A 26728-nucleotide genomic window follows, 5' to 3' on the forward strand; every position below is an offset into this window, starting at 1 on the left:
CAGCACCTAGCTGCTTACAGCAGGTAAGCCCAGCACCGGCACCCACAGAGGTGCCTCCACGCCTTTGGGACAGATGTATCCTTCCTCTCAGTCACCCCAGCAGTGATCCTGGGGCAATCTCTGCTTTGTCCTGATCCTATTCTGCAGCCACTTGCCATCACTGAAACTTACATCAGGGCTTGTCCCTCAGGCTTGGGCTTGGATCTTAAATCCTAGAGGCCAGGACAGCTCTGTGGGAGAACCCATCCAGAGTTTCTCATGGCTTCCCAGGAATGCTCAGCTGCCCTGTTCCCAGGCAAGTGCGAGGACTGACTGTGAACAAGTTTCTATATCACGTCCTCCTCCACTGCCCCTCGCCCTCACCCTAGGAGCTGCCGGGAAAGTGACTCAGTTCGCCATGGGATGCTCAGAGAAGTTCCCAGTATGGTGGTTAAGGGAAGGTCATCAGGAAAGACATGCGTGAAGGGAAGTCGGAACGTAAGCTGCCCCTCTGCTTATCCTTAGGCTCATGACACTAAAGATGACACTCCTTCCTGGCTGGCTTGGTTCTGAGCCACTGGTACTGGGCTCGGAGTGGAGCATGCTTGTCCTTTTGATGGGGTTCACAGGCGTGTTTTAATACAGTCAAGCAGGGACCAGTGTGCTGTTTGCTTTGCGGGAGGAGACCACGGATAGACTTACAGGGCTGGGTGCTTCAGGGTATGAAAACAAAATCCCAGAATGAATCCCGCTCACCACCTCCTCCCTGGCTGCTTTACTTTGTAGAACTTTTAATTTAGTTTGCAGAAAGCCCTAATGTTTATTCACAATTTAAAAATTTGTTGATACAGAACAAGATTTTTAAACTTTTCGGAGCATTTTTCTATGGTGTCATCCTCTGAGGTCAGGACCCTGGCCAGGTAGGCATCCTTCCTTTCAGCCCCTGGAAGAGTGGGCAGGTGGCTTGGGCAGGAGGCCCAGGTCTACATCCAAGCTCGGTCCCTTGCTATGGTCATGTTGACCTTTCTGCGCTTAACTTTCTCTGTACTAAAACTACCGAGTCCTGCCCCACCGGCTTGTCAGGGACTGATTGAGACAGTGCGTGTCATCCCCAGCACAATCTGGGACACAGGGAAGACCCATGGCCCACTGAACTGAACCGGGGTCAGGGGAATGCCTGTTTTCTCCACATCCTTGGGCAATTCTGGCTTCCAGGCCTGAAATCTGGGGAGGAAGTCAGCAGCCAGTGGTCCTGGGACAGGGAGGGCCCATCCCTGGATCTAATGGAGACCAAAGTGGAGGGAGATGAGTGGCTCTACTTTGTGCTATTTTTCTTCTTGCCTAGTACACATAGCTGTGCCCTCAGCTTCCCCCTTACCCACCATGGGGCTGAGCCTCTTCGAGGACCAGAATTGCCATTGGATGTGTTCCCACTAAATGTGCTCTCCCCACTAAGAAGGCTGTGTGTCCTGAGGCCTGCCCTGAGCAGTAGCCTTGGTCCCCAGTTCTGTTTCTGGCTGACAGTCATCTCTACACTGATCTTTGGGAAACAGCCTTTCTAGCCCAGATTAGCACCTAAGGGCCTGACACCTCAGCTCCCTCCCCTTTACACATGTCTCCACCTCTCCACTCCCTGCTCAACAGCCTTGGGTGGACATGGTTGCGGGGTTACAAGGATGACTGGCTGTCCACTTAGCATCGGAGCCATGGCAGTCTATCACTTCCTATACCTATCTGTGACCCATTAGCCAAGAGGAGTTGTTGACATACCCCCGCCAGAACATGGAGAAACACGGAAGCTGATCTTCTGGTTGCTTTGGGACTGATCTCACAGGGTGGAAGTCCATTGAGGTGAGGGTCAGCCATCTGTCTCCAGCAAAAGGCTACACACATGGGCAATGTGTGTAAATAAGGAGAAGTTGGGTGGGCAGGTGATCAGATGGACAGATGAAGGGTAGGTAGGTAAGTGGATGTGTAGCTGGATGGGATGGACACATGAGTCAGTGGTGCTTGACAGGGTGGCTGGGTGAATGGATAGGTAGATGAGTAAACACATGGGTTGATGGGTGAATGGATTGAAGGATGTGCGGGTGGGTAGCTAGGTGATGAGTGAATGGGTAAGTAAATGACTAAGTTGAATGAATGCACAAATAATTGGTAGAGAAGTGATATGGGTAGATCCAGATGCTGGAGAGAAAGGCAGACCTCTTGAGCACCATCCGCTAGGTACACTGTGGTCTCACTATGGAGTGTGCAGGGGATACATACTCACCCTCCACATGGGAGACCTGAGCTTGTGTGTGTGTGTGTGTGTGTGTGTGTGTGTGTGTGTATCTACCATATCTTCCTCCTTCCTTGCTGGTTGGCTGTTTTGCATCAGGGCAGGGATTGTATGTAGTACCTACCCATGATTAGGGCTGCCCCTTGTGACTGTGGGCGGGGTGTTTAGTGGTGAGCAGAGGGCAGGCTCTATTGTCACAAGGAGGGATAGAGCCAGACCTGCGGTGGGCAGGAGGTGTAGATGGCTGCAGAATAATGCTGGAATTGGATGTGACCTGATGAAATATTTGGCCAGGGGAAGATGCGTTTTTCATCCTGTTATTGTTGGAGTTCAAATTCTATAAAAAACCCAAGAAGGAATGAGAAGCCAAAAGCTGCTGCCCCTTTTAGATCTATTAAATGAACAATATCATTGGGCTTTAAAGGCATCTCTGTTCCATAGAGTCTGTGTAGTGTGACGACGGCACTGGAGAGGACCCTGAATTGCTGCAGGAGGTTCTGCTCAATGTCCTGACCTTTGTCACTGAGGACAGCAATGCTAGCCTTTGGGGATGTGTAGAGGCATGGTATTACTGTCTGAATGTGAGTTGTATCCTGAAAGCTACCATATTGAAAGATAGGTCCCTGATACAGAAGAGTTCAGAGGGGTTTGGCTAAGCAGTCGACTCTCAAGTGCTCTTTCTTCTGAAGGATCCACTGATGATGTCATAATTTGATAGCATTATAGGAGGTGGGGGAAGCATTAGGAGGTGGGACCCAGTTAAAAGAAACAGGTCACTGAAGCATGCTTTTGAAGGATGGATCCTGTCTCTGGCCCCCTCCTCTCTTTGTCTGACTACCTCAGGATGAAGAGCTAGAGGATGCCATGCATGTCCTCCGTGATGCTCACCTCATCACAGGAACAGCCGAACCAGCCAAGCACGGCCTGACCGCTCTGAAAGCCTGAGCTGAACTGAGCCCTCCTCCTTCACCTCTCTCGCCTGTTTGTCACAGTGACAACTGACTAACGTGCAAGGCTCATCTGAGGCAGGAAACTGACAAAAAAATTAAAAAAATAAAAAATAAAGGAGGAACATAGGGTGAAAAGGGTCAAGGAAAAAAACACCCTTTCCCTGACTAGACCCAAGACCTGGGCCAAGAAAAAAACACCCTGACCCTGACTTGACCCCAGGACCAGGGCTTGAAATCCCACCAATCCCCGAGCTTGCCCCAGAGCCAGGCTGCAGAATCTCACCAATCTCTGTGGTGCTGAACTTGAAATACCACCACTCTCTGAGCATAAAATCCCAACAATTCCTGAACTTGCCCCAGAATCAGACCACAAAAATCCACCAATGCCAAGGACCTGGATAGCTCCACCCCCAAGAAACCCTATATGAAGCTCTGTACCCTGTTTAGTTCTCTCTTGCTTCTTTCCTCGAGGCAGCCACCCTGCTGGGTTCTTCCCAGCAAATCTCTTAAGTGACATTTGTTGTGTGTTGTGGCACTTTTGCTGGGGCAGAGTTCAGCTGTAGCAACAGTGACCATAATTGGAGCAGAGCGGAACACAGCAGAACTGTTAACATTTTCGCTGGGGAAGCTTTCCTTTAGTGGACCAGAGTTGTTAGACTCCAGAGGACCTACGCGAAGCTGTAACACTTTTGCTGGGGAAATTTTCCCCTAGCAGAGCAGAGCTGTAACTTTTGTCCACCTGAGCAGATCTGTAACACTTCTCTGGAGCTGCGACAGCTTCCCTGGGGAAACCCTCCCCTGCTGGAACAGAGTTGTTACACTTGCATTACCTTTCTCTGGAGCAGAGCTGTGAACTGCTACACTTACGGTGACTTTGTGGTATTCCTTGGCTCCCAACCCTCAGGATACCTTTCTATCGAGCTGCAATGTTTATGTTTGGTTCCATAACTTGGATAGGCTCTCCTGGTGCCTGTGCTCCTCCTCATTTTCTGAGCTGCCCTGGGACCTCATCCCTCATCTCCAGTCCACCTGCAACTGACTCAACAGATTTACTGTTGAGATCTGACTCATTGATCACTCAGCATCCCATCCATGAGCAGCAATTACATAATTTTCCCTTTTGGTTGGTATTTCTCTGAATCTGAGGATGTGACCATTGAGTGTCTTGTTGGTGGAGGCTGCTGGTTCGTTTCCGGCTGTCCAGACACAAAATAAGCACACAGAAAGTTTATTAATTGCAACACTGCTTGGCCAATAACTAGTGTATTCCTAGCTAGCTCTTACAGTTTAAATTAACCCATTCCTAGTATTTAGTATTTTACCACAAGGCTCGTGGTTTACCAGTAAGGTTTCAGTCAGTGTTTGCCTCCTTCGGTGGCTACATAGTGTCTCTCTGACTAGACCTACTCTCTCCTCCTCTATCTGTTTGGAACTCCCACCTTGCCCTACTCTTTGCTGCAATAGGCCCAAATCAGCTTCTTTATTAACCAGTGGTATTCACAGCATACAGAGGGGAATGCCACATCACCTCCCCTTTTCTGTCTAAATAAAAAGGTAAGTTTTAACTTTAACATAGCAAGATTACATATAACAAAACAGTAATCTAGCAAGAATTACAGTTACGATATTTAGTCCATTTACATTTTCAGTGTCTGACATCCCTCTGGTATTCTTGGAGACTAAGGTTCCTGTAGCACAAATTCTAATTGTTCTTCATAATAAAATCCCGAGTCAGATATAGGGGTAAATGCTGAAAGATCAGAGAAACAGAGCAGCCAGTCACTCGTTCTTACCTGAATCCTCAGATCGAATGGGTGATACTGTCTCTAGGAATCCTTAGATTGAATGCCTTGAGCTCCTGACTCCTCCTTCCTGCCTTATTTTCTTCTCTCTGCCCAGCCATATCCCTTCCTGTATCCACCTCCCTAGCATGGGGATTAAAGGCATGACACTTCCAAGTGCTCCCAAGATTAATGATCTTTCAGCATTTACCCCTATATCTGACTCGAGGTTTTTATTATAAAGACTGATTAGAAGCATACTTTAGGTACCCTAGCTATGATATTTAAGGCTATGGCTGGCCCTCCTCACCTGACCCAATCCTGCCACTCTCAGAGCTGCAACTCTGCAATTTCCTTGGGCCCAGCAGGGTTATTTCACCCCTTCCTGCCCTCTTCTCCCATCTTCCCTCTGGAGCTGCTCTAATCCCTCAGCTCCTCTAGGCTCCTGTGGCTTTTATGACCCTATTCTTGACCGTTGATCCCCCTCTTAGAGCTCAGTTTTCATCTTTGCCTTCTGGCCTCTATGAAAGCCCTGGTACCAGGAACCAAGTTTCTCCCCTGGCTTAGCTGTGATAAGTCTCCCACCCCATTGAGTGTGGTGACAACCCCCTGAACAACTTGGTCTTCATTTTGTCTCTCCTGAGTCTGGAAATGCTCACAACTACAGGCTGCAGTGATATTTTCCTTCTCTCTCAACCATCATGTCTTCCATATCCTCCCATTCCCCTTGGGATGCCTTTCAGAAAACCTCCAGCCTCTACTCCTGGCACCTGACCTGAAGGGCCCAAAATTTATTCACTTTCGCAATGAAACTTGGGCTCAGTGTTCCTTATACTCAATCTAAATGACCACCTAATAGCACCCTAGATCCTAATATTAGTTGGGATCTTTACAAATACAGTGAGTGATTGGGGAAATAGAAGAGACTGCCCATTCCCTACACTCAAGCTTTCTCTTTCTTTACTCCAAGTCCAGTATATTTATTTTTGGGGGAGTCTAGTCCCCTGCCTTCAACCCACGCGCGCGCGCACGCACGCGCGCACACACACACACTGTGTAAATGTCCTGTTCTTAAGTTACCATTGATATATCTGTAAACTTGTTGCAAAGTAGGAGCTGGAAGCTGGACCCAGTAGGGAAAGGAAGCAAAGGCCATCTGCAGTACACACATCCCTGGCTCGCTCCTCCCTGGCTGGTTCACCTCATCTCTCAGCTCCTTCCTGCAGTGTCCTCTGTGTCTACGGCTCAAAATCTTCCTATCTCTAAGCATTCTTTGTTCTCAGCTTACTGGATTCAGTTTTATAGGAATTCGGGTGTCTTTTAGGTATGAGTGGCCTTAGACTGTTGTCCCACTTCAATTGAAAGCTGGCTCTGCAGTTGGGGAATGGCTCCCCCTCCCCTAGACCTAAGCATGCATGTTCAAAGATCCAAAATCTCTGTCCCATCTCAGGTGAGCCACCTGCTGTGTGACAGAGGAAGGAGAGCAAAACAAAACAAAGGGACAGACTGACTATTCCCAGTGGGGACCATTGCTGCTCATCTCATATGATTTGGTTTTGTTCTAACTTTCTAAAACTTCCGCTGAGGTATAAATCTTACCTCAAGATCTGTAAGTATATCGGGTAAGGTTACAAATCTGAAAAGTCTGTAACACTGGGGTTGAAGGTTAAAAATCTATACTTAGGTAATCTTAAAGGACCCATGTAGTGTGATGCCATTTGGGATAAACCGTGCACGGAGGAAACTCCTAGCTATGAAGCCCATGCCAGATGGTTCCTCCACTGTTTTTGACCACGCTAGCAAACCTCTCTCTTGCCAGCCTCAGCCCACAGCCCCTCCTCTTTCTCTCCAGCCTCTCTGGTTTCCCTTTCTCCTGCCTCAGTGACAGGCTGCCTACCTAGTCAGGGCTGAGTATGTGGCATTAATGTAGAGTACTCGACTATCTGTGTTGTTCTATGTTAACAAGTTGGGTATCCAATGTATTACCCAGTCTTACAACTTTATCTTGCATGATGCACATATGATTCTCTCCAACAGCCTTCTGCAGAGGAGCACAGGCAAGTCTGGGACCAGGCTAGCCATGCAGATGAAATCCATCAAACTGATGACACCCACCCAGTTGGGGCTAGAGTGGTCCCTAACCAGGATCCTGAATTGGGATTATAATAGGCACCCTGGCTAGGTACTGATGTGTGAATTACCTCCTGGCCAGTCTCTAATGTGGTAAATTATGAAAAAATCCAAGGGGTCATCCATGAAAGGCGTGAACACCCCTCTCAATTCCTAGACCACCTTACAAAAGGCCCTCGTACAATATACCAGCCTGGATCCTGAGACCCCAGATGGAAGGCAACTCCTTATGCTCTGCTTTCTCTCCCAGAGTTTTCCTGCTATTAAGGTCAAACTTCAACATCTAGAGAGAGGACCTCTGACTCCACAGATAGAAATCTTAACCATGGCCTTCAAGGTGTACCATGGGAGAGATGAAAAAGCCCGAAAACAAAAAATATCTGATGATGGCTAAGGCCTCTCAGTTGGCCAAAACAAAACCAGGCTCCCTGGTCTCCTAAAGCCAGAGAATCTCTGTGTCCTTGTTTCAAATGTGGTCAGGAGGGTCACTGGGCATGGGCCGGTCTAAACCCTCATAAACTACCCAGACTATGTCCAAGGTGCCATCAAGAAGGCATCAGGGCGTTGACTGTCCTCATGTTCCTCATGGCATGAAGACATCAAGCCCAGATCACCCTTCATCTGACCTTCTTGGTCTGGCCATGGATGACTGAGGGGGCTCAGGCTCCCTTGGCCTGGCCACTGCCATTTCAGACATAAAAGTAGTTATCACTGTATCAGGGTGATCCATCTCCTTCTTTATGGACACCAGGCCCTGTTCTTCAGTCCTGATGGAGTTCTGGGGACCCACCTCTCCTCGTTCCTCTATTGTCAGAGTAGGGGGACAGCCTTACCAGGCTCACCAAACCCCACCACTTAGCTGTATCTCCAGGGGTACCCCCTTACCCGTTCCTTCCTAGTGGTGCCAACCTATCCCATTCTGGCCAAAGTGGGAGCCTCTGTTTCTTTTGCTCCCCTCATCCGTTTGACTCCAAGCTTGACAGCCATTCCCCTCCTCCTTCTCCTCCAAACCACACAATCTATCATACCTTTCCCCTTCCTGGCCTCTCAGGTATATCCTTGGGCATGGGACACCCCAAACCCCTCAAACATCACCTCCCTCTCATCATTCAACTGCAAAAGTCACCAAATATGTAATGCAGGCTCAATACCCACGTTCTTCTCTCCAAAGCCTCCGGGGACTTAAGCCTCTCCTCTCTCACCTCTTAAAGAAACCTCTGCTCCCCTCTTTTCTCCTTAAAATTTCCACCCTCCCTGTTGGGACTATTTGGAGTCCTGGCCCCCAGCTGCTCCTCCCTCCCTTCTGATTTGAGTTACTAAAAGCTGTGTCAAAGTTGTTTACCAGCTCTGCTTCACGAGCACATGTTGCCTTGCCTTGAGGATCAGAGGATAAGGTTTTCACCTGTTGGCCCACCTGACTGTTGGGTATATAAGCCTCCATGGTGCTATTGAATAAAGGGCTTCTTACCAGTGACTAGAGGTCCATGTCTCTGTCTCTCTGTCTGTGTGTCTTTGTGTGTTTCAATCTCCAGCCCCTTGCCCGAAGCTCATAAACTGTATGGTAACACGTAGAGCACAGACAGGCGTTGTGTGCTGCACCTCCCAGTTAAACAAAACAACATTCTGCCTGGTCCAGGATCTCCGACTGACCGACGCAGCAGTGATCTCACTTCACCCCATCGTACCCATGACTTAATATCTCTAAATGACTCGGGTTGCTGCTGTAACTCTTAAGATGTGTACAGATCATTGGTTTCTGCTGGCTTCTGCTACCATCGTATTCTTCAGCTCCTCTTCCTCTACCTGCCCTAAACATCCCTCTCTCCTCACCTACTTGGTAAATGTCCTCTCTCTGGTTCCTGGAGCCCACTACATGATCCGGAGCCTCACCATGTGGGCAACTCTCTAGTTACTAAGATACTCACTCCTCCCCGCTATTGGAATCCTCCCTGTTTTCTGGCCTCCTCCCTCTCAGAGCTGTCTGCTAAGCCCCACAGCTTCATTAACCCCCTCTAGGTCTCCGTGACCTTGTCGCTCCTGTCCTTCGCTCCCATTTGGAGCTTATAGAAACCCCCTCCAGTGGAGTTCATTTTTCTACCTGTCCCCTCTTCCTCCACAGACTCTGATTTTACTAAAGCCTCACTCTGGCCTCAAGACAGTACAAATGGCCAAAACTGGCATCGTCAATGATGACAACTTCTGCCACTGCACAATCAAATCATCCAAAAATCGTCTGTCTCTAAACTTTCTTTCTCCTCTGTTTCTTTTTTTTTAATATTTATTTATTTATTTATTATGTATACAATATTCTGTCTGTATGCCTGAAGGCCAGAAGAGGGCGCCAGACCTCTTTACAGATGGTTGTGAGCCACCATGTGGATGCTGGGAATTGAACTCAGGACCTTTGGAAGAGCAGGCAATGCTCTTAACCACTGAGCCATCTCTCCAGCCCTCTCCTCTGTTTCTTATCTACACCTGTCTGAAGTAGCTCTTACATATGGATGTTTATCATCCAAGAGACTCTCACCTCTACCCAGGAGCCCATCCTAATTTCCTAGGGTCAGGAAATTATACCAGGCTGTCACAGACTGACTGAGTTCCCTGTAACCCCCGTACCTATCTCTCCTTCACTGGGGCTCACCACTGATGCAGAGAGAGATAGGTGGTCTTTGTCTTTGTCTCTTCCTTGGGGAGCAATGTCGCTTCTATCTATGTCAACCAGTCAGGTACGGTCAGAGATAAGATCCAACAACTCCAGATGGATCTTTAATATGTAAGAAACAGCTTGATGCCTCTGACCAGTGCATCAATATGAAACTGAATCCTACCCTTCTTAGTCCCATTTCTCCTCCTCTTCTTAATGCTACTAGTTGCATCCTGCCTTATAAACTTCTTGTCTAGATCTCTTCAAAAGATACAAAAGATCTCTACCGCTAATATCCACTTACGAGTGAGGACATGCCATGTTTGTCTTTCTGTGTCTGGGTTACCTCATTCAGTCTGAAAGGGACCCTGTGGCTTTGTTTTATATGGGAAGGAAGCAGGACCCAAAGAAACTGTTCAAGTTCACTCCAGGGCCACAGCCCTAGTGATGTAGCTTCAAAGCTGTGAGCCTATGGAACTTTCTGGATTTTACTGGGAGACTTACTACCCTAAAGTAAACACAGCCTCGGGAACATGGGAGGCCTGAGGGAAGAATTCCTCCATCCTCTGGTGCCTGGGAGAGTAAACGATCTTGTCACAACTTGTGCTGGTACGATCTCTTCAGGGAGTTAATTATTGCTGTGATGATCTGGATGTGGCTCTTCTTGAAGTGGTTTGGCTTATTTGTAGTGACTTTGAGGTATTCCTTGGCTCCCGACTGCCAGGATACCCTTTTCATCAGAACTTCAATGCATGCAGGGTCAGTATGGACAGACTGTCCTGAAAGAAGATGAGGGTAAAGGTTCCTAGAGTCCTGAGTCCTCTGTGTACACAGTACTGTGGGGCCCTGGCCCATGTCCTTTCCCAGACTAAGGACCACGGGGACTCTTAGAGAAGCTGAGTTGTGTCTCAGATTCATACTCAAAAGTCCTAAGCCAAGGCCCCTATCTGAGTGGCCACAGGGTTTGCTGAGTCTGAATGAGGCCACCAAATTAAGCCCTGATCTAACCCCATTGGAGTTCTCATAAAAAGAGGATGTTCAGGACAAAGACATAGAGGGAAGGCCCTGTGAGGACACTGAGAAGGTGGCTCTCTGCAAGCCAGGAGAGAGGCCTCAGCAGAAACTAGTTCGCCTACCCCTGCCTCTTGAACTTCTGGTCCTCAGGCTGTGAGCTGATAGTTCTTGGTGTTTGTGCCACCAGCCTGAGGCTTCTTTGCTACAACAGAGGCAGGCATAGGGATACCTGAGCAGCCTGAAACTCCAGCAACCTCCTGCCAGCTGTTGCTTCCTGATGTGTCTGGTCTGTATTCTTGTGCCTTCCTCCCATCATGCCATTCTCCCTGAGTGACCCTATGAGAAGGCCATAGGAGCTAAACCCTAGTTTCCCCTCCCTTAGCCCCTGCCACCCAGTCCCCACTCCCTCAGCCCACCTCTACCCCCAGGTCCCTCTCTCATTCTGTTCAGTGTGTGGTACTTACACAGAAGGCTGCACAGAACCACTCAGCTCCCAGTCTCCAGAGCTGAGCACGCCCTATAGTGAGAGACTGTCTAGCTGGTCCTCTAGTCATTGCTTGGCCCTGGGGACTAGTCCGTACAGGCTGGCATTGCTGTTAGCAACGTGTCTTGCTCCTTTCCACGGTTATTATGTGATACCAGGTGGCGGGGCTCTTGCTCTCTGACTGTACCACCTCACTGTGTACCTATTGATCTGCCCTTCTGCTGTTGGGTGTCAGGCGTAGTTCCCACACCATGCTGTGGGGCCTATAGGTCAGTCAGCACTTGGTCTTCCTGTATGTGTTGGCTGGGCCTCAGAGTTCCATACATACATTAAGCAAACCTCTTTCCTGGTGGCCTTGCACACCAGTCAACGCCCTCCTAGCACCTCTGTACCCCAAGTGCTTTCCCTTCACAACCCTGGGCTGCATTCTCCCCTACCCCCAGTGTGACCCAGTTTCCAGGCCTTTACAGTCACAGCGCTGGGGACAGCCATCTAGCTGCAGTTATTTCAGCAAAGGCTTCTTTTTCAAATCTTAAACTAAGTGCTTCATCAGCTGGCCTGCTCATGGGAGCTTACAGACTACGAACCCACGGCTACAGAGCCTGCATGGGACCAGACTAGACCCTCTGCATATGTGTGATGGTCGTGTGCTCAATCTGCTTGTGAGACTCCTGGCAGTAGGAGTGGGGCCTGTCCCTAACACTTCGGCTAGCTTTTGGGAACCTGTTCCTAATACCGGGTTGCCTTGCCCAGCCCTAATACAAGGGGAGGAGCTTAGTCCTACCTTAACATGATATGCCATGCTTTGTTGGCACCCACGGGAGGCCTGCCCCTTTCTGATCAGAGGTGGAGGAAGGGTGGATTGGGGAAGGGGCAAAAGATAGGAGTGAGAGGAAATGGGAGGGGAAAGGGGAAGCTGCGTTTGGTCAAGATGTTAAAATAAATGAAAAAATTTAGTTAATAAAAAAACGAAAAAAAAAAACTGCTTCATATTAAATGCCAACATCGAGGGAAACAATCCCCTACAGCTGCTCACTACAGATACAAAAGCTCATCTATTTGGACATTTCATTCCAGGTGTTTCCAGGCGACTTTCCCTTCTCTTGAAGAAGCTCTTGATAGGGCAGAGACTTGTGCCATTGCTCTTCTTTTTGAAATACAAAGATCTTCTCCAAGGGTGGGGTCTTCTACCTACCACTGCCTAAAATCCCAGCTACCTCCCCTTTGAACACAGGGAATATGAGGCAGATTCTCTCTACCTTTGTCTCCCAAGGCCAGTTTTGAATAACAATCTCCTCTACCACCACTGTCTCAGGGTGTGTTTCAGTTGAGAGGTTGAGAGTCATAGGACCGTATGATCTGGTCAACAGGACCCGTGAGACAACATTAAGCACCTACTATATGCTCAGTAAACTGCAGCTGCTGCGATTGCCATGTGGAGACTATATGGAGATAGATGGGTACAGGGAGGGGACCCAAGAGCTGGTGAGGCAGACCTCACTCTTGGCATAAGCTCAGGGTGGCAGAAATTCTAGGGGGGACAGCTGGATCTGTGGACCCAGTACAGCCAGGTCTGCCTACCTCGTATGAGCCGACCTGTGGGCCAAATACAGCTGGTTCTGCAGGCCAGATATTGCTGGGTCTTCCTCCCCCAGATGGCGATGTCGGCATGCCTAGAGGAGCTAGATGTGCCTCCCAGTATGGACAGACCTCAAATAGCTGAGTCTATGGGCCTGGACTTATGGGCCTCCGGGTTTGCCTGCCTCACATGGCCAGGTGTGCAGGTCCAGTAAGACTGAGTTTCCCTGTCAAGTATGACCGGGTCTGCCTCTCCAGGACTACCAGGTCTTCCTGCCCAGCAGAGTGAGGGCCAGCTCTGCAGGCCCTGTGTTGCTGGATGTGATGGGCTAGTACTGCCAAGTCTGTCTGCCTAGTAAGGTTGGGTCTAAAGACCTGGTAAGATAGACTGGTACAGCTGGGTCTGCAGACCTGATGTGACTTAGTGTACCTCTGGCCCAGTTAGAGCTTCCTGTCTAGTATAGCCAGGTCTGTGGACTGGGGGCCCCTGCATAGCCATGTATTCTTGCTGAGTAAGGCTTAGTATCCAGGCTCTGTATGGTTGTGTCTGTCTTCCGAGTGTAGCCAAGCTTGCCTGCAAGCTACTATCGTGTATGTGGGCACAGTACAGCCAGGCCTACAGGTCCTGCAGAGCCAGCTTGTGTGCTGGGTGCCTGTGGGGATCAAGCTTCCTGGCTTGCCTGAGCTTGCAGAGACCACTGGCATTATGCAGGTTAGGGATCTGTATCTGGTCTAGAGGCAAGGCAGCTTGGACCTGCCTATGTAGAACCTGGTGGTTTGTAATGAGTCTTTCTCTGTCCATCCAACCAGCTCCCAAATAATGACATGGAGACTTCTTATTACTTATGAAAGCTCAACCTGTAGCTTAGGCTTGTTCCTAACTATCTCTTATAACTAAAATCAACCCATTTATATTAATTTACATTTTGCCTTGGGGCTTTTAATCTTTCATTCGTTCTTTATGTCCGACTCCCTCTGTGCCTTGTTGGCATCTCTTGTGCACCTAGATTTATCTCCCACTTCCTCTCTCTGCCCTGACGTCCCACCTATACCTCCTGCCTAGCTATTGACTGTTCAGCTCTTTATTAAACCAATCACAGCAATCATTTCCACACAGTGTACAAATATCCCACAACAGTGGATGGCTCTGCTTGTGGGGATATTTAGAGGCCTCATCCAAAGTTTGCAAGTTGGGCTGTGATATCGGATATTTCTCAGAACATCCCTTCTCTCAGCCTCACAGCTGTTTTTCTTTAATACACATATGTGGGTGTATACACACACACACACACACACACCCCAAACCAAAACAAGAGGCCAGGACTTAGACGCCTCCAGTTGCCCCACCCCACACACGCTTGCCAACAGCTGCTCCGTGACACCTCGGCCAGAGAGCCCTGCCTCCCCCTTGGCTTGACTTCACTGTGCAAAGGGTGAGGCCATGTCTGCCCTGAATCCCATAAGGTCTTTCCCAAACAGAGAATCAGCTGGGCCTGTTCAGAACCTTTGTACAGGGTGTTGCTTACGTCCACCATGGCTCTTGTCTGTTCACCCCCTTCCTCCCCATCCTGAACTGTTCCCTGTCCAACCCCTGGGTCACATCTCCATGCCTCTTTAACCCAACCAAGTCTGTAATGGTTCTTGAGGCTTGGTAATGAGATGGCAGACCCAGCCCTCTTCCTCCATGGTGCCCTCAAGAGCTGTTCAGCCTGGTCAGAGCATGGCTGGGGTACCTGCTCTCCCTCTGGCATTCCCTAGGGGGTCACCAGCTCAAGACCGTTCCAGTTCTGTCAGCTTGAATGTCCATCTCCAGTAGCCCTCACGATGGTTAATACTGACTGCTAACCTGACATAAGACAAGCCTTAGGGCATACCTGTGAGCATTTTCTGGATTATGCTATTTGGAATAGGAAGACACACCCTCAGATGAGGGTGGTACCTTCTGCTGCTGGCCCAGATGTAAGGAGATCCGAGGGAAAAGCTACTCCATGCTGACGCTCCTGCCTCCCTGGAGTGTCCATCTGCCTCGTTGCTGCCACTGCCGTATCCTTTGCTGACATCAAACCCAATTTCTTCAGCTGTTTGGTTTTCCACTGTGCTCTAACGAACAGTTCTCTAGGAATCTTCTATGCCTTCAGCACCGATTAGGATCACTGAGATATGCAGCCTGGTGGACTGAGCAAATACTGGGTTCTCAGCCTCTCTGCTGTGCAGCCATTGTTGGACTACCCAGCCCATACTGCATAGGCCAGGCTAATAAATTCCCCTGTGATATGCATGCATTCTGTGGGTTCCATCCCCTAGAGAATCCTGACTAGTGCACACATGCTCTATAGACCCCTGCCTGGTCTGACCTCATCGAATGCCACAAATCAGACTGACGAAGAGTCCTGCTTTCGTGGAGGCTGCAGGCCAGTGAGCAGCAGCGAGACTGAAGATAAACCAAGGAGTAGACATATGGACCCGGGACTCTGAGTGGAACAGAGAAGGAAGGCTGAAGCAGCCAATGGGGCAATCTACCAGGCCTGCATGTAGGCTCAGAGTCACAAACATGATGACAATGTTCTAGATCTTCTGTAGATCCAGCCCTCTGGACTTTGGGACCACAAAAGAAAAGTGTCACCCAAGACATTTAGCATTTGAAGGGATGGAGTGACCGTGCTCAGAGGACACCACTCCCAGGCTGCTGCCTCTCCTGTGAGGATCCACAAGTCATCTGGAAGCACTTTCAGGTCCTCCAACTCAGGAATAGATGGCTTCCCACACCAGGCTCCCAGATGATGGGATGAAACCCTTCTCCTGGCCCTTCCAACCCAGAGGCCTCTGGGACACCTCCCCATGTATCTGCCTGCAGGCCTCAGGGAAGCACCCTCCCATCCCACCCTGCCCAAGCCCAGGTCTGGTTTTTCCTTCTTGCCAACCTTCTTCCTCCTGCTTGGTAATAGTGTTCCAGTGAGTGAATCACTAGAGGGCACCAGCATGTCAGACTGTGAAGGCCTTGTCCATCAGCGAGAACTGGGCAACAGGCCCTGCCCTCCCCATCTCGCCACCTGCCGCAGGGCTTGTTCACGGGGATCCAGTTGCCACCTGCCTTAGCTAAGGTTCCTATTGCTGTGATGGAACACTGTGACCAAAGCAAGTTGCAGAGGAAAGGGTTTATTTGGCCTGCACTTTTATATCACTGCTCACTATCGAAGGGAGTCAGGACAGGAACTCAAACAGGACAGGAGCCTGGAGGCAGGAGCTGATGCAGAGGCCATGGAGGGGAGCTGCTTACTGGCTTGCTCTTCATGGTTTGCTCAGCCTACTTTCTTGCAGAACCCAGGATCACCTGCCCAGGGATGCTACCACCCACAATGGTCTGGGCCCTCCCACGCCAATCACTAATTAAGAAAATGCCTTACAGCCCGATCTTATGAAGACATTTTCTTAAGGCTCCCTCCTCTTAGATGACTTTAACTTGTGTCAAGTTGACATAAAACTACCCAACACACCACCCAAGGTGGGGGACTTTATGTCTTTCTCCATGCCCATGCCCCCATCTCCCTACCCCTCTCAGTGTTTCCAGCTTAGGGGCCTCCTCCTCTAGGGAAACTTCCCTGAGCATCACCCACACCCACTATGCCTTGGTTGTTCTCTCAAAGTGACCCTGGACTGCAAGTCTCTTTCTGTGGCATTCAATTTAACAAGTGTCTCAAGCACATGGTCCTGACCAGGTTCCACTGTGAGTGTCGCTGGGAAGGACTTGTCCTTACTTCCCCCAGGGACTTCCTCACTGCCAGCAGAAGTGCAGAGAGGACAGAGAGCCCACTCTAGGTCATACTCCATCTGTCTGGAGTCAGCTCAGACAGATAACCTGGCTTCTGAATCTCATGGGCTCAAGATCGCAGCCCTTCCTAGCTGAGCCTGTCTGCACGGCCCATGGGAGAATGGTGTGTGTAAAATGTAGAATCCCTCCCTGAAGTACGTTACATGGGAGGAAACTGAGGCACGGGCAGTGTGCGTGATTCTTGCCTATCACTGGAGGCCAAGTCCAGCACAAACAAAAATCCAGTCCTGGCTGCAGCTGTCACTTGGCTCCTGGCTGGTATGAGGCCATCCCCAAACCTTGTTGCTTTTAGCCTTTCAAGAAGACTCAGGTGAGAATTAAGCCCTTGAAGGTAGTGAGCTCAGACCATAGCGTCCCTAGGCATTCATTCCGGTGCAGGCTCAAACTTGGTAGATCTGAGGGTGTGGCCTGAGAGTCTCCTTTCCAATGACTCTCAGGTGACACAAAGCTGGCAAGCCTCGGAGTCCATCCTGGGAAGCAAGGACAGTCCAAGAAACACCCAGCACAGGCCCAAGGGATCATGAGCCGTGTCCCTGACCCTTGAGCCACCGAGACAGTCGATAGAGACTGATTTTGCACCAATGCGTTTTTTTGTCCCACCTCCCTCCAAGACTGGAGTGGGCAGTTAGCAAGAGTCCAAATGGTAGGTGCTTCGTTTTCAATTCAGGATTAAGAGCCTTACATGGGATAAACCAACTTAAAACAGACTGCCACGCGGGATAGAGTGAAGCCAGTGTGAACTCTTGAACTCTATAACTCAAAACTCAGAGAGCCTTGAGTGCCAGCCAAGAGCTGTCCCTGCAGAGCAAGTCTGTCCCGCTGGAAGAGCTGCAGGTCTCTGAAGCAGTGGGTGATCTCCAGATCTGGATCCTGGAACGAATTCCCCTCCACAGCCCAAGCGTGTGGTCACAGAGGCCGGGGCAGGCACGAGTCCCCTCGGCTTGAAATCACATCCCTTCCTGGAGGCTAGCAGAAGCCTCAGGTGCTGGAGGGGGGTTGGGGTCCTTGGTAACTCTCATCTCTTCCTTCCTCCTCCATTGAATTCTAATATGCCCTGTGCTCCAAAGCCCAGGTTTATAGAGTGCTAGCTGGCTCCTCACTGGTGAAGAATAGGACCCACTGGGGAAGAGCCTTAAGATCACTAAAACTTGCCGAGAGTCAGTTCAGAATCAGGTCTGGCGTCTGTCTCCACAAATACTTGTTAAAATGCTGGCATCTGTTCTGATAATCCCTGCAGACAACCTGCCATGTCCCCCTCCCGTCACTTCCTGCTTCCTTCAGCCTGGGATCTTTGTGTCTTTGGGAAGCTGCAGCAATAGTTACCACTCAAGGCTTGAGCACACTGCCTGGCAGAGAGCTCTGTACTCCCAGCACCAGTGGGCTAGAGGGCAGAGCTTCTGCCTGCACAGAGAAGGATCAGGGCAGATGTGGAGCTAAGCAAAGAAACTGGGTCTTCGTGGGACACAAGGAGAAAGCAAAGCTGTCAGCTGCTGCCGGAGCTGGAGAGTCTGCCAGAAATATGGATCCATGAAGCCAAAGGAAGATGGGCTGAGTCAGGGCTCTGCCCCTCCCCCACTCCCAGAGATGTTTGTTCCCACCAGGGGACAGGGGTTGACCAGAATGTTATCTTGTTCTCAGAGTACAAATGGGTCTTGGCCCTCATACTTGCAAGCTTCAAACAGAAAAACATCAGGGCTGGCTTCACATCTGGTTCAGAGCAAGACCGAGTCCCCTGCAGAAGGCAGGATGGCCAGTGTATCCAGCCAGTGCAGCTGTGCAGGGCTGTGTGCAAAGCCTAGAAACACATGGCCCCATCCTGAGGGCTCCCTTAGGATCTGTTGGTAGAGGCCAAGCCAAGAGGCTAGAACTAGGTCATGTCATGCACTCTGTGTAGAGAAAGGTCCCCGTCACTTACCCAGACTGCTATCCTTACATGCTCAGGCCTGTCCCTTGGCTCTGCCATTACCCCACCCCAACACACACATGTTTCCTTTTAGCTTGGTTTAAATGCCTAGTTGCTGTGGAGCCATTGTGAGTTCTAATTCTTTTGTCTTCCAGATTTTTAATTTTATTTTATATTTTTGAGTGTTCTGACTGCATGTGCATATGTGCACCGCTTGAGGGCTTGGTGCCCACGGGGGCCAGAAGAGGGCATCAGATCCCCTTCAGCTGGAGTTATAGATGGTTGTGAGCTTGCAAGAACAGTGGGTGGTCTAACCATGGAGCCATCTCTCTAGTCCCTGATTCCTATTTCTTTATATGTGATCTCTTCCATCAAAGAAGTTAAATACTCCCCTGGCTAGACTGTCCCGCCCCCCCCCCCCAACTCTAATTATCCATCTTGGGGACAACTCTTTCCTTTAAAATTGAATTATTTGGGCATCTACTTTCATATTCCTGTTAACATCCCTGCATTTCTGGTCATCAGTGTTTTTCATATGGTGACCATGGCATCCTCTCCTCCTTCCACAGCTGCTCCCAAACACTTTGCCTCCAAAAAGGACAGGCTGACTCTGTCATCTGCAGCAGACTGAATCAATACACCGTGGCCTCTCCTTTCTTAACTCTTTAACTCCGTGACGATTTTTAATTTTGCTTAACTAATTATTAATTAGTTTAATGCTTATAATTATTTTACGGTGCTGGCGCTGGGGATTGAGCCTAGGGCTTTGTGCATGCTAGGCAAGTGCTCTACCAGTGAGCTACACTCCGACCCCTGCTACAGGTATCAATGGCCTTTATTACTTTATTATATGTGTGTTTAATGCCAATTCGGTTCCACACACAGGGTGTGCTGGGCATCTTCCTCAGCTTTGGTGGCTCTCCTGTTTTGATGCTGCCCAGACTACACTGACTCTAGTGAAGGTCAAGGGAGGTGCCATGGTTGTAGCCTGACAATGTGCACCTCCTAGGCTCAGGCTCAATGACAGTTGGGCTGGCTACAAAACTCTCATTTAGAAATCCCTGTGTGCAGGAAAGGGTAGGAAAGGCCCGTCACGCAGGGGTCTATTCCTTACCTTCCAAGGACCATAACCAGTGTAGCAACTCAAAGCCACTCTAATTCCCAAATCTCTATTCATGCATGACGTCTCCTTCTCCTGCTACTATTCTTGGGCCAGCATGTTGGCTCAGTCAGTAAAAGTGCTTGCCATGCAAGCCTGACAACCTAAGTTTAATCCCTAGAGCCTACAATGGACTCCTGAAAGTTATCTTTTGGCTTCCACATGTGTGCTGTGGCACCCACATACCTACACTCACACACACACAATTAATAATGAATAGAGTTTTTAATATTTTATTTTTAAATTGTGTATGTGTGCATGTGTGTGTGTGTGCATGCATGTGTGTGCACACGAATGCAGGTTCCTGTAGAGATCAGAAAAGATAATTAGATCCGCCTAGAACTGAAGCTACATAGATGGTTATGAGCTGCCCAGCATGGGAGCTGGGAACTAAATTCTGGCCCTCTGCAACTGTCATGTGCTCCTACCTATGGTGCCTTCTCTCCAGCCCTATAAAAAGAATCAAAATAAACACTGTCTTGAAAGGTCTTATTCCATGCTCATTTCTGCATTCCCTGAGTGAGAAAAGGAAAGTTATGGTTTTACACATCATCACGAACAGGACTAAGTATTGACTTTGTTTACCTTTAGAAAATCATTTAGTGAAGAGCTGATTTGTCACTGAGGAAAGGGCGTGGATACACTGTCTCTTCCTGTCACACGTGTTCCCCGTGTTTGCTGTTAGACTTGGGTGAGCTGTGGATGCCAGGCCACATGCCTGGCAGACGGTAGGAGCTGCTTCAGGGCTGACTTCAGCCGCACAGCCCCTTACCCTGCCCACCCCTCTGGAGTACACCTGACCCTAGCTCTCCCTGCACCGGCACCCTCAGTACCCAAGCCTTTGGCTAAGGGTGTGCTGAACCAGCTCCTGATCCACACAGGAAGAGCCTGCTGGGAACATCTCTTCCCAGGCCTTTGCTGTCCCCACCCAGAGCTGCTCACTCAACAATTTCTCTGCACAGCACAGAGAAGCATAGAACAGTGCTTCTGAAACAGCAGTGAACAGAAACCAGGAGGACTGAGCAGGCATTGGTGGCTGTGTGAAGGAGGCTGAGGGTGATGGTGGGCTCCAGTACAGCCCTGACAGGGTTCCTGGTCTTCAGTACAGGCATCAGAGAGAGAGAGGGAAAGAGTGAGGGAGAGGGAGAGGGAGAGGGGAGAGCTTACCCTGCAGTACTCAAGGGCTTCTGTAAGCTAAGAGCTGGGAACTGGGAAAATTACTTCTCTTCCTGGGCAGGCTGAGCTGCTATGCCAGCAGCACCTCACTGTGGGGTGGGGAGATCCTCTTATTGAAGAGCCCCGACTTGAGTACCCAGCTGATTGGCGCGTTCTTCTGGGGTCTGGAGCCCCCTGCCTTGTACACTGGAGCTAAAGTGTGTCGAAAAAGAAGCTGGGCCTTTGTACCTTCGGGGCAGGAGCTGAGTCTCCTCTCTTTACAGTCTCTAGTGGACTAGAGATTTCTGTCCCAAGCAGAGCCCCTCTTGTCTTGAAGTGTGGATGAAGGGCAGGTCCAAAGCAACAGAGAGAAATGGCTTCAGTGAGGCTAAATCCACCCCCAGAGTCTGCTGTGCCTTGCTCTAAGAGACCAGGAGTCAGGAGGAAGCTGCCAGGGGACCTCAGCCTCAGAGTCCTCAGTGCTGCAGGTCACCCTCTAAGGGGAGAGATTCCTGCCCTCCAATCTACTTTGGGTTTGAAGTGGGAGGGGTCCATGTTAAAGGCTCAGGTTATGATGTTAACGTAAGCACACTGGAGACTCCCCTTGGAGTCTAGGGCCTTGGTCGCCTCGTCTGTACAAAAGACTGAGAACCAAGGTGAATCATGACTCGATGAACACTTAGTAGCTCCCAGAAGTCCTCACATTTGTTGTCACCCCGTCACTAGTTGTCAAGCTGTCTGCAAAAGAACCGAGGCCCATGGTGGCCTGGACACAACACGCAAATCCCTTGAACCTCTGCTCGGGGCAGGCTCCAGACTTTTCTGCAGAAGTCAGAGCCCTCTGCAGGCTGCAGGTTCTGTGATTCCAGTCTGGCACCAACACACTGTGAGATGCTGGAGAGAGCCTGCCAGCCACCTCTGGTTCTCATTAGGACGCATCAGCTCCCCTGCCACGGCCCTGTCGGGAAGTGTCTCACTTCTCACTGTCCCCTGGGGACCTCACAGCCAAGTCCAGTGTGCTTGCCAGAGTCAAGCAAAGGAGTCCATGCCTTCCAGAAAGGAGGTGGCGAGAAGCCTAGCTTGTCTATTCTGGCTCTCAGAGCAGGCATGAACATCGATGCTTTCAGTAATGGATCTAGGTAGCCTGGACTGTGCATACCTGGTGGAGTTGGTGTGTGTGTGTGGGGGGAGGGGAATTCCCTCTCCTGTGGGCCCCTGTGCATGGCTGGGTGGGGGATGGACAGTGATTTGCCAGGAATCCTGGGAAGGAAGCAGCTGTTTTCCCAAAGCCAGTGCTAGATAGTGTTGATTTACTAGATGTGTGGCTGGGGGAGCCAAGGAATCCTGAAGGTTTCTGGGTGGTTAGAATGGGGTTAATAGATGAAGATTGTTTGCAGGCCACCAAGTACCAAGTGAGGTCTTAGGAGGGGTCCCTCTGTCTCCTAAAGGCTGCCTGGGACACCAAGACTGCTCCCTTCACCTCTCTTTGGGCTCTTTGCTCTGACTTTCCCTTCCTGAGTTTGCTCCAGCTTTGCACCACCTCTTCCGGGGCCCCTGCACCATGTGCCAATGGACAGCTTGGCCCTGCATTTTTGGGGTGCTTCTGGGTGCATGCTGGGTCTGTATGAGCTGTGATGAGAGTCAGAGACCAGGAGGCTCAGCAGCTGGAGAACAAAGGTGGCAGCTGCATGCAGCTGCAGGGGCCTTTCTTCCTGACTTGCAGGTGGCTGGCTGCATTCTAGTCTTGTCTTCATGGGTGGAGCCAGGGCAAGAATACACTAGAGCCTTCTTCATAGTGCACAGCTGGGCTAACGAGGGGGCTCGGTGGGTAAAAGTACATCACACGAGCCTGATGACCTTTTCCCGCACAAAAAGCTGGGCATGGTGGTGTGCATCTGCAATCCCAGCACCCCTACTGTGAAATGGAGACAAGAGGACCACTTGGAAACCCTGAAGACAGCTGGGAGAATACGGTGTAGCGGATACAAGAGAGACCCTACTTCTACAAGTTGGCCTCCATACATAGTATGTCATATATATGCCTATACACACATCTAATAATAATAATAATGTGATGGGGATTGGATAGGACACACCAGGGTGGAGCTTCATGATTTTATCTTGGTGGCTTTGTAACAAGAAGGGACACACACACACACACATAGCCATAATATCTTCAGCTACTTCTAGATTTTACTAGCAAGAAGGCCATCACCAGATGTTGCCTTTGACCTTGAGCCAGTACTGAGAACGGAAAAAAAAAAACAAATAAATCTCTTTTATAAATAAGTTTTCAGTCTTGGGTATTTCGCTATAATGAGGGAAAACAGTCTAATACAGATGTTTTTCCCATCATATGCATCCACCCTCATGACCTCATCACCTCCTGTTTTTATTGTCAGTTTGGCATAATCAAAGTCAGGTGGGAAGAGAGAGCCTCAGTTGAAGATAGGCCCGTGGCTATGTTTATGAGAGACTGATTGATGATTAATATAGGAGGGCCTGGCTCACCTTGGGCAGGACTGTCCCTAGGCAGATGGTCCTTGGGTTGTATACAAAAACTGGCTAAGTATGAGCTGATGGAGCAATCCTGTAAGCATCATTCTCCCATGGTTCCTGCTTCCTGGCTCCTGTCTTGAAGTTTCTCTTTCCTCAGTGATGGATTGTGACCTAGAAGCATAAGCCAAACAAACCCTTTCTTCCCCAATTTGCTTTTGGTTAAAATCATTTTTTTTTTTTAATCACAGCAACTGAAAGCAAACTGGGGCACCGCTTAGATGCCCCATCCTCTGACACCATCCCATCTAGAAATGATGCAATATAAAGTTATAGAGGGACATAGACTCTTTATTCATAGTGGCATTTGAACTCAGGGGACCCTGTCTGACCCACAACAACATACCCGAGACATAGCAGATGCAACAGAAGGCACACTATGCAAAAGATGCCCATGGGAATGTTAGCCCCATTCCCGAAATAAGAAGAAAAGTTATCTACAATAATAGTATCAAAGAAATCCATGCCCTTCCATGAAGTTCTGCTTAGATGGGGGTTGGCCAGCCACAGGCCAGGAAGGGAAGGCACCCATGGGCCTGCCTGGCACCTTTTGGCGCCGAGCAAGTGAGTTGCATTATGATGAGCAAACACATGGCGGAGAAATGGGATAGAGAAGCAGAATGGTTCATGTGCTGTCGAAAGAAGTAGAAAGGAAGAAATGAAGGCAGTGAGGAGTAGGCTGATGTGTGAGGTCTGCTTGCCACCTGGGGCCATGGTGTTGTCTGGCCTGGGCTGCTGCCAAGGGCCAAGTCTGGGTCTCTGGTCCTACCATAGCCAGGGTCTGTGTGGACATCCATGGCCCATGTTGCCACCAAAGGCCACAGGATGGCAATGTCTAAGCTGCCACCTGTGGCCATGTAGGTGGCCAGGGGCCGCCACCAGCACCACACTGATCTGGTTATCCTGTGCCGCCATAGAGTTGTCTAGGCCTGAACTGCTGCCAGTGACCACGTCTGGGTCCATGGCCGTATAGCAGCCAGGGTCTGTGTTAACGTCTGTGATCCATGTTGCCACCAAAGGCCACATGAAAGTCTGGGGTCTGGGCCACCTTGTTGGTGTCTGCGGGATGAAACCACACTGGTCTGGGTGACCTGTGTTGCCATCTGGGGCCCTGGTGTTGCCCAGTCCCAGGCTGCTGCCAAGGGCTGTGTCTGGGTCTGTGACCCTACAGCCACCAGGATCTGAATGGATGTCTGTAGCTCCTGTTACAACCAAAAGCCATGTGATTGCTCAGCCACCTGGGACCATGTTGGTGCCCAAGGACCATGCTGCAGCTGGGGCCGTACAGATCTGAGTGACATATTACCTGGTGCCAGGGTGACATCTGGTGACATCTGGACCAGGATTGCAGCTGGGGACCAGTCTGGGTCCATGGCCCTACTACAGACAGGGTCTGTGTTGATGTCTATGACTCCTGTTGCCGTTGAGGGCCATGCTGATTCCACGGGTCTGGGCCACAACCTGTGACCTTGTTGGTGTTTGGTGGCCATGCTGCGGCTGGGACCATACAGATCTGGGTGGCTTGTGCTGCTGCCTGAGGCCATGGTGTCATCCAGGGCCAGGCTGCTGCTGCGAGCCATGCCTGGGCCCTATAGCAGCCGGGATCTGGGTTGATGTATGTGGATCCTGTTTCTGTTGAGGGCCGAGTGGATGCCCAGGGTCAGGTCAGCCACCTGAGTCCATGCCGGTGTCTAAGAGTTGTGCTGCAGCCGGGGCCACACAGATCTGAGTGGCCAGGGCTGCTACCCAATGCCAGGGTGACGTCCAGGCCAGAGTTGCAGCTGAAGGCCATGTCTGGGTCTGTGGTCCTATTGTGACTGGGGTTTGTGCTGAAGTCTGAGTCCCATATTGCCACCAAAGGCGGCACAGAAACCCAATGTTAGAGCCACAACCTGTAGCATTGTTGGTGACCGGGGCCAAGCTGCTGCCTGAACTATCCTGATCTGAGTGACCAGTGCATCCCCCTGGAGCCAGGATATTGTTCAGGCCCAAGCTGCTGCTAAGGGTCGTGTCTGGGTCCATGGTCCAGCTGCAGTTGGGGTCTGTGTTGATGTCTGTGGCCTGTGTCACCTCAAGGGGGTCATAGGAAACATGTGTGATGAAATCAGAGGCCCTTGCTGAGGTGGCCCTGCATTTTACCAGCCCAGGGAAAGCTGGCCCCGCCTCTCACTGGACACTGCAGCAGAAGAGCTCTCCCCGACCCTCACCCTCACAGGAGAGCAGGCCCCTGCACTTGGGAATGCTGACTCCACCCCTCTCCACAGGAGGGGGAGAACCAACCCTGATGGCATGGCCATAGGGGAGCTGGCTCTGCCCGCTTTGCCTGAGGCAGGTGGCCCCAGTGGCCCAGACTCACCAGTTCAGCTACCACTCAGGCCCACAGCCAGGCCTTGGGTTGGCCTACCCTAAAATCTACCCCATCTAGGACCTGCTGGAGTGAAGGGACTGGTCCTGTGGGACAAGACCTGCAGCATCTCCATGACTGGGGTGGTCCCAAGATAACCCAGAGTTTTGGTGAGGATCCATTGATGATGGCGCACCAGAAACCCAAGGCCTTGGGCCATCCCAGTGACTCATTGCAATGAACATTTGCTAGTAAAGCTGATTGGACAGAAGGGTGTGCTGTGTGACACAGAGCTCCCAGTGTTGTGGGATGTGTAAAGAGGTATTGGAGAGGCGGGAAAGGAGAATGAAGGTGTTATTTTTGATTGTTTGTTCTTGTTTTTGTTTGCTTGTTTTGTTTTAATTTCTTTATTTTATTTTGGTGGGCACTTCAGGGGTGGGAAGAGGATGTGGGGGGACTAGAAGGTAAGTGGAATTGGGGTACATGATGTGAAATTTCCAAAGCATCAATAAAAAAATTATGTTTTAAAAAAATAAATAATAATGTCTGTGTAATAGAGGACCATGCTCGTCTTTGTGCTCACACATCTGAAAACTACAATTAAATTTGTTTCAATACCAGCAGGAAGAGACTCACAGAAACTAAAGCACCTGTGCCTATGAGGCCATCCGTGGCCCTGGGCTAGCAGGAAAGGGAGGAGAGTGGGCTATAGGGGATTCCAGGGCACAAGGCCCATTCGCCCACAACTATTTCCACAGCGCAGGAGCTCCTGCCATCCCGTGTTCCTCTGGTGCAGGTCCTCACATGGTGGCTCTCAGATATGGACACTGTGACATTTGCTGGGTTCATGTGGACTCATGATCACCTGGTGCAGAAAGTCAACTCAAGGGAGCTGAAGCCATAAGGACAATGACTTGATCGTGTATCCTAGTGTCTGGGGG

The sequence above is a fragment of the Microtus oregoni genome, unplaced genomic scaffold (assembly GCF_018167655.1).
Source record: "Microtus oregoni isolate MIOR12 unplaced genomic scaffold, Mior012 000019F_ref0000042, whole genome shotgun sequence".
NCBI lineage: Eukaryota > Metazoa > Chordata > Mammalia > Rodentia > Cricetidae > Microtus > Microtus oregoni.